This window comes from Lycium barbarum, chromosome 7 (genome assembly GCF_019175385.1).
Source record: "Lycium barbarum isolate Lr01 chromosome 7, ASM1917538v2, whole genome shotgun sequence".
Taxonomy (NCBI): domain Eukaryota; kingdom Viridiplantae; phylum Streptophyta; class Magnoliopsida; order Solanales; family Solanaceae; genus Lycium; species Lycium barbarum.
The window spans coordinates 60,385,998-60,393,987 of NC_083343.1; the positions used below are offsets into that span (position 1 = coordinate 60,385,998).

The following is a 7,990-nucleotide window of genomic DNA, read 5'->3' on the forward strand; positions in this document are numbered from 1 at the left end:
ATACTCGTTCCTTCAAGGTGAGACAAAGCGATCACGATTGTTCCATAACGTAATCGGAGGTCACCGACCTTACGTCAATCCGATGGCTACATGATTTTCTTTGGGCCCTCCTGCATACTTATATGACATATGTATATGCGATATGAATGTGTACATGGGGTGGGGGAAAGGATACATGGGGAATGGGAAGGGAAACATGTTTCATTGCCACCTGGTCAGCTGGCTTATCATCCTGGACGCGGGATGCCCGGACGCGGGATATATGGGCGAGCCGATGTATTTCGGTGCTATGTGGGCGAGCCGACATTGTTCGGTGCTATGATATTACATGATATACTATGATATGCTATGACATGATACGATGTGAAAGAAGCTCTATTTTCTATGAATATGAAAAAGAAATGTTTTCAAAAGATGGACAGGCATGCATGGTATCCGGCCTGAAAAAAAATATTCCGATGTACAGGTTACTTTCTCGTCTCATTATATGTCCTATGACCCTATGATATTGATAATCATACTCTATGTTTCTGTTGTATTATCTTCCATGCTTTACATACTCGGTACACTATTTGTACTGACGTCCCTTCTTGTGGACGCTGCGTTTTATGCCGCGCAGGTTAGCAGGTAGACGGACCTGATTCCTAGGAGTTCTATCAGCAGTAAGTGGCAGCGCTCCAGTTGTCCCGGAGCCTCAGTCCCTTGGTACTATTTTGTGTATATATTCGGGCACGGCAGTACTCGGCCCTTCCTATGTATATGTGTACTATGTTTAGAGGCTCGTAGACAAATATGTACAGTTAGATGTTTTGTACTTTTGATGGTCCTCGTTGTTGTATAAAGTGCTAACCGAGTTTGTTAGCCTATGTTTATAACTATGCTACTAGTGTTAATGGTAAGTAGAACAGAAAAAAAATATGGTGCAGTTCATACGGCCCACTTAGTAATAAGAATACGATATGAGATAGGGGGTGCTCGGTACAAGTATCGGGTACCCGTCGCGGCCCTAGTTGGGTCGTGACAGTTCCTAAACACATATATATATTACAATAAAATCAAGTACTCCCACCCCCAACGAAAAAATTATGCACTACCCCTAGTGCATCAATGTAAGCGTAAAAAAATAAAGGGTTAGGACTACCTGAGGCTCTCTAGGCGCGGTGCTCATCCTGCTGTGCACCCACCGCATCAGTACCGGTGGGTGCTGGATCAATCGTGCTTCTTGGAGGCTCTGGCTGACTCTGTGGGAGCAGGTCCTCTGCGAGGACAGTAGTCATAGCCTCCTCAGGTACCACAATCCTGGGCACCATCTGCTCAACTAGGGGATCTATACTACTCGATGCCCTGGTGAAATGATAGTCAACAAGGGACTGCCGTATGGCTCTCTTCAGCTGCTGCTCCTCTATTTCACTTGGATTCAGCCCATCATTATCATCCCCAAATCTTGGCCTCTTGCCTCTATCTTGGGCTGAGGGCTCCTCTCTCGATAGTCGCACCACTGGCACCAAAGATGCAAAATCTATCGGCACTGCTGGTTGAGAAGGGTCTGCAAACACTCCCCCCTCCTTCACCTCAAGCGCAAGGACCTTGTCCTCAGTTGCGCAATATCCTTCTTCACCATTGTAATCTCAGTCACCGACGAAACCTTCTCCAACTCAAGGACCCTTTGTTGACACCTAATTTTCACCTCATAATGAGCGCATTTAAAATCTCAAAATTCTCGAGCCAAGATGGAATAAGGATACGCTTTCAAAATTCTACATTTCGAAAATTCCGAGAAAACTTGCAAAAAGTGACGTTTAATTGTTTAAATTATGAAATTGACGTTAATTATTTAAGTTATGAAATTGACATTGATGAGAAAGCGACGAGTTATTTACTTTAATTTGAACATAAGATGCGTATCCCGCTCCGTCTAACTAGAAAAAACTGTTAATTAAAACGCTCATTTTGACAGCAATTTTCACATTTTTTAAATATTGCTCGGAACTATGTTAATTTTGGGCTCATTTTAAAGCTCGTATTTTCAAACTATCTATTACAAATTTTACTCCTTATGAATATTATTTTACAGAGAGTGTTTTAAGTTAATTTAAAGCTATGTATTTTAAAGAGGGGAGTCCAAGTTTTCACTTAAAACCCCCAAACCCTTCATCTTCACTATAAAAAACAACCAAAACAGACCCTAAAAACAAACGACCCCTTTTTCTTCAAACAGAGGACACAAAAAAAGGACTGTTCATCATCTTCTTCGTACAACAAATGACCCAGTTCTTCCAAAAAACGCAGTGAATCCAAACGAATCCCTCAATCGTACAACCAACGACTCAATTGGTTGGATTCTGTACGAATTTGCCTTGCTGTCACTTCTCTTAGTACTATCTTGCAAAATTTAGGGATTATTGGTATGAAATGGTACGAGTTTGTTAATATTTTGTCTCATTACGATGTTTTGATTCTTGATTTTGGGGAGAAGTTCAAATTTGGGGGGGGGGGGGGGGGGGAAACATGTGGAAAACGAAAAATCCCACATCGGTTGGAGCACAATTTTGTGCATTTCTTGGGTTTTATAAATAGAAACCCTTCCTCTCATTTTTTGGGGAATGAACAATGGAAGAGGCCAAATTTATGGTTTCTACACCTCAAAGGGTTTATGACAACCCTAAGGGCTTGAACACTCAAAAATTCGGCTAAAGCCTTGAGTTTCGAGGAAGTTAGAGCCCGTAGTTTAATTGTTGAAGTCGATTCGATTCGTCGAAATTGTCAAGTTTGGTGAAAGGTGATTAATTCGACCTCGTTGCCCCCGTCGCTGCTCGACAAAAAGGTAATCTTCTTTACTCCTCTTTGTTTTACTTTTTTTTTATTACTGGTTGCATATTCTGTGTTTAGATTAGTTTAGTTCGTATATGTATGCTAAGTTATTAATTTTTGTGGTGTAACTATCCCTTCCTATTTTCATCTTAGTTCTGTCATGTTTTCTTTTTGGTGTGGTAATGAAACATGGACTTATATTAATACCCCTCCACTGTTAAATTTCAGATAAATTTAGCATGCGAATCAATTTAGTTCAAATCAAGTTTAGCATCTTGATTAAATTTTGATATAGTTTAGAAAATCCCTGTGTGTAGTTCTATGTTAGTTTGTCTCTCAATGGATCCTAATCAAAAGGTTATTGGTTCATTGATCCCTATTACAATTTACCTGTTGCATTAGTATTTAATAAATATGAGTTGTGACTATTGAAGTATGAAGGTAGTCGAACCTCTGGAAGTAACAATATGAATACGATGAGAGTATAAGGAATTAACAATATGTTTTGACAAGAATTAGCAAGTTTCAGGATTTAGTATGGTTGTTTGTTTGCTTTCTATAAAAATCAGTAGTTTAGACTCCAAAATCTGTAAGGTTAGCTTTAAACAGCTAACCTCCACCTAACTAAGTTTCGATAGGGGCTGTCATTGAGTCTGCCATAGTTGGAATGAGAGCATGATGAACACAGTAGTTCCTTTTAATATTATGTTGTGAGACTAGCTTAGGGCATGCCAATGTATAAGTTCTTTTGGGTTTAAATTGCTTGTTTGCTGTCCGTTTTGTTCTGGTCATTTCAAACCTTAAAGAATAGCCAACTTTGGCTTGAATGACTTCTTCTCAAACCCATTTTAAGCTTCAGATCTCTCTTTTTGAATAAAAGTAAAGTGGTAAGTTGGTGGCATAAAAATCTGACCTTTTTCTGTACTACTAGTGCTTAGCATGATGCATGAACCTGTGATTTGTGTAAGGTTAAAAAGATTCCATTTATAGCTTTTAGTTGAGTAGAATTACAAGCTACTGACAGTTATGATCTTTTGCTATAGTCATTAGTAGTTTGCTTTGTTAACATGAAAAAATGTTGAACTGAAAATGTACCTGATGTGTTTTTTCTCCTCTCTGAGAACTAGGTGAAGAACTTCAAACATCAAATGTTACTTGTTTTCCTCTCTTTATAGTTGTAAATTCACTGGATGTTGTTTGAGTTTCAAAATCCTTAAAGGTATCAGTTCCTATCTTAAAACATGAGTTTCTCTTTCAGGGTAGTCCCATTTTTGTTTAAGTTTGATTAAAGAGTTGGAAATAGATAGCTAAATTACTAAGTGCTTTTCTTTCTTGTTTAGAAGAACCCGTTCATTATGGTGTAGGCTAAAAGTTAGTCATATTTGGATGAAGTTGGAGGGAAATGAAGTTTAACAGTCTTGCTTTGAGTTCTCTCTCTGCATTGGTTTGAACATTTTCATGACATTTGCTGCTCTTCTACTTCCTATGAGGTTGTCATAATTCCAGTCATGTTAGTTTGTCAATTATAATCCTAAAGTAGAACCAATGTAGTGAAGTTCAATTTATTTCCCTTTACTTAACTCTTATGTGTTGTTAACAGAAAATGAGGCAGTTCACAATGCTGTTTTTTTTTTATCTCAGAAGGGATGGAGTTACACACTCCCATTTTTTCCTTGAGTTGAAGAAGTAGGAATAAGATAGCTTCGATGTTATGTTACACCTGATTATCTGAAGTTTAAATAGTTGGTAACATAGTTGCTACTAATAAGAGTTTCCAAATCTGTTTTTGAATCATAAACCCTGTCTTATATATCTGGCTTGAGTCATTTATGTTGATTGGACTACCCAGACATCAGCTTGATATTTATGGTCCTATGAACTGTTGAAATCTTCTTTAAACTGAGTTGGAGATTTGAAGGCATAAACATCATCCTATTTTGAAAGTAGCTATTTTCCCTTGTATGATTTCATGTATGCAAGTATTCCTTTAAAAACATAATCAGCCTCTCAAATGGTACAATTTCAGTATTGTTTGTGGGATTAGGTGCTGTCTAGGCCTTAATGATTGTTGAAATGTTCTTATGAAAACAACTGAGTATAACATTGTTTGTCAGATTAAATATTGTGTGGAGGACTGCTTGTTTGGATTTATTCTGAAGAACAAAGCATCCTCCCTTTCTTTCTATCTCTTTAGTATTATTGAAACTCCAGTTATGTCTGTTTGCTTACTCAAGGCCTGTTATTGATTTAGCATGAGTAGTTCCTTGGTTTCCCTTTAGTTGTATGTAAAATATGAACCGTTGTCTCTTTTAGCTCAAACTTGTCCCTATTTGGTTCATTTAGATGATAATAGCAGTGGTTGTTGAATAGGTATGCATATGTGGCTATTCTGGTAACTGGACTCTTTCAGAATTTTGAGGCATGTGCATTTTAGATCTACCCTGTCATGATTAGGATTAACTGATTTCTTGGAACCTCAACATGCTTTATCTTCTAAAAGCTGGTTTTGCTTGAATGTTTGAACCTCAGAATGAACCAATAGGCTATGAATTGTAGTACCCTTATCCGGTGGCTATCTTAGTTTGTTGGTTAAGAGATGTTCCCTGTTTTTCCATTTTTTTACTTTGTCACTTGGCCAGCTAAAAGTTAAGGCATGTAATTGGATGGGTTCAGCCCTCCTCCAATGGCCTACCATGCTGAGGTTCTAAAGAACCTTTAGATCTTGTGTGGCATTGGATACATGGATAGTGGTAACCCCCTTTTGTTGTCTCACCTTTTAGTTAGCTGCGTAGTTTGAGGTTCATAATTAGTCTTGAAGTTTGCTTCCTCCTAACAAGGTATTATTTGAAATGATTGATTAGCTAGTATTCTTTTAAGTTGTTAGCTTGTTAAAAGATAGACATTATTGGATACTCATTTTTCACCCCTATTTTATTTGCATGACCTGGGGAGTTTACATCCCAAAATCTCCTTGAATTGTTGTCTTGTTGATGCTACTGTAAACTTTTGAGCTTTCAAACAAATTCTTTGGTTTGTCATTGCTGTACTTTGGTAAAACTTCTGCTATATTTTGAGTCTACATTCTGATTTACTTCTGAAATTGAGATATGTTGTCCACTGCCTTTGAGTATGGGATTTGTATGATGGCATCTTTAAGATGGCTCCTCCTATGGATTGTTTCCTTTTGGCTTTTTCTACTGGTTTTGAGCCCACTTCTGCTGCACGTCTTGAGTAATATTGTGGTTATCCTTTTATATGAGTGAACACACCTTGGTGAGCCTGTTGCCATATTTCGAAGCTAAAAAAGTTGCAATACTGGGTGGAAATATATACTACACTTGTTTGGGGTGAGTTGTTGTTGCATCTTGTCATTTGCTACTACTATATTTGGCTATTGTGTTGTTTCCTGTTGAGGTTGGCAGCTATAATCTGATGCCCCATCTTGCGGTGGAATACCACCATGTCTTGGGCCAAAACTGGGCCTAATTGCAAATGCTTTGGTCCTGCTGCTAATTGCTGCTGCGTTACCCTTAAGAACTGTTGCTCTTGTTATACAAAAGACAAACAGAACAACTGTTGCACTTGAGAAATATAGCAACAGATACTACATTGGTACTGCATTTGAGAAGGCTGACAATGTAACATTCTTGAGGCACATTTGTAACTTTAAAGTTGTTGCTATGTTCAGTTTGCTATTACTGGTGAATGCTTGCTGCATTTCGAGGCTAAAGTTGTTGTAATTTAGAGGGGTTGGTGGCCTTTGTTTGATGCCTATTTTGTTGATGAATGTTACTAGGTTTGAGCTGTTGTAATGACCTTAAGTGGTTGTATGTTATGAGTTGTTGTGGTGCTCATAGTTGGCAGAGATTCAGCTCCTACAGTCGAAGCAAACTGCTATGTTTTTGTTTGTGTGATTGGGTTGCTGCCTGTTTTACAGTGAGCTGGTGCCTCAATTTAACCACTTAACTGATTTGAACATATGCTACGCCTAGGCCGATAAAGAGTTATTTAACTTGAGGCCTCGCTTTTAAAAGAATAGATTCCTATACTTGATTTTATCCAAGGGAACAAATATTTTACTGAAAAGAACAAATACTACACTTTGGATATTTCATTGAAAAGAATAGATACTACTATTAGATATTCTACTGATTTGAATAGATACTTAACTTGGTAATATTTAGTCGAGAAAGGTAATTATCCTTCGGGGGCTAGGATGATGGCTCGTTAGTGACGTAAGGAAAATATTGTGAGCCCTGAGCCCATCGTAATCAAAGCTTCCACAGTTTGATTCGAAACCGATGGATAATGTGTTTATGTTCATAAAACATCACCCTATGAGGATGGCGTATCGTTTTTACTAATAATTCTCATTTCCAATTTTGCGAGGCACAAAAATAAAGAATGTTCAGGGAATATCATAAGGATAAATATGACATGTGGAGCATAAACATGGAATAAATATGACATGTCGAGCATAAGCATGGAATCTGGATCAGGGGAATGACAAGAAGAAAACTACTAAAGACGAGGCAAAAAACTTAGACATTTGGAGCTTCGACAAAGAATAAAGAAAGAATGGAATTGCAACTAAATGTCCTAGAAGGCAAGGAGATAGGCTTAGTTAACTAACCCTTCTCCACCATCCTCTTCTCCCTCTCTTTACTTACTTTAAAGCATACTTTGTTACTTGTTATGTTTAACTATTGGAACCCTTCTAGGATAAACTTAAGATTAATTCTAAATTTAGAGTTGCTAATACAGAATTTTAAAGCTGTGTATAAAACGAATGTGAAATATAGATTGTTAATAAAAGCTTGCTTTTTCATGACTTGACTCTAAAATAAGGTTGATGCATTAACTTTAGGAGTTTGAGCATGGATGACTTAGATTTAAGAATCAAATTGAATTTAAGGAAGAAATAGGGATTAAAATAGAAGAAGGTAAATTGACGGGATCTATAGTAATATGCCTTAATAAAAGAGATTTTCCCTAAAAAATAATAAGAGATATGTAAAGACCTTTTTAAGACAGGTGGGCTTATGTGGTGTCCTACTTAGGTTAAAGACCTTCGGGCATTAACCTACCTGTTCTAGTCTGAAACCCGACACTCAAGATGTACAATTTGCCATAAATGATGCTCGTTATTGCGGAAATTTAAAACAAAATAATTTTTTAT

At 37.4% G+C, this 7,990-nt stretch overlaps 1 long non-coding RNA gene across 1 annotated transcript; it reads left to right on the forward strand.

Annotated features, from left to right (window-relative positions):
* The first annotated feature begins 2,148 nt into the window (after window positions 1-2,148).
* On the forward strand, window positions 2,149-7,488 carry LOC132603446 (uncharacterized). Its single transcript, XR_009568306.1, has 2 exons — window positions 2,149-2,824; window positions 7,201-7,488. It is a non-coding gene; the product is annotated as an uncharacterized LOC132603446 (long non-coding RNA).
* Window positions 7,489-7,990: the final 502 nt, after the last annotated feature.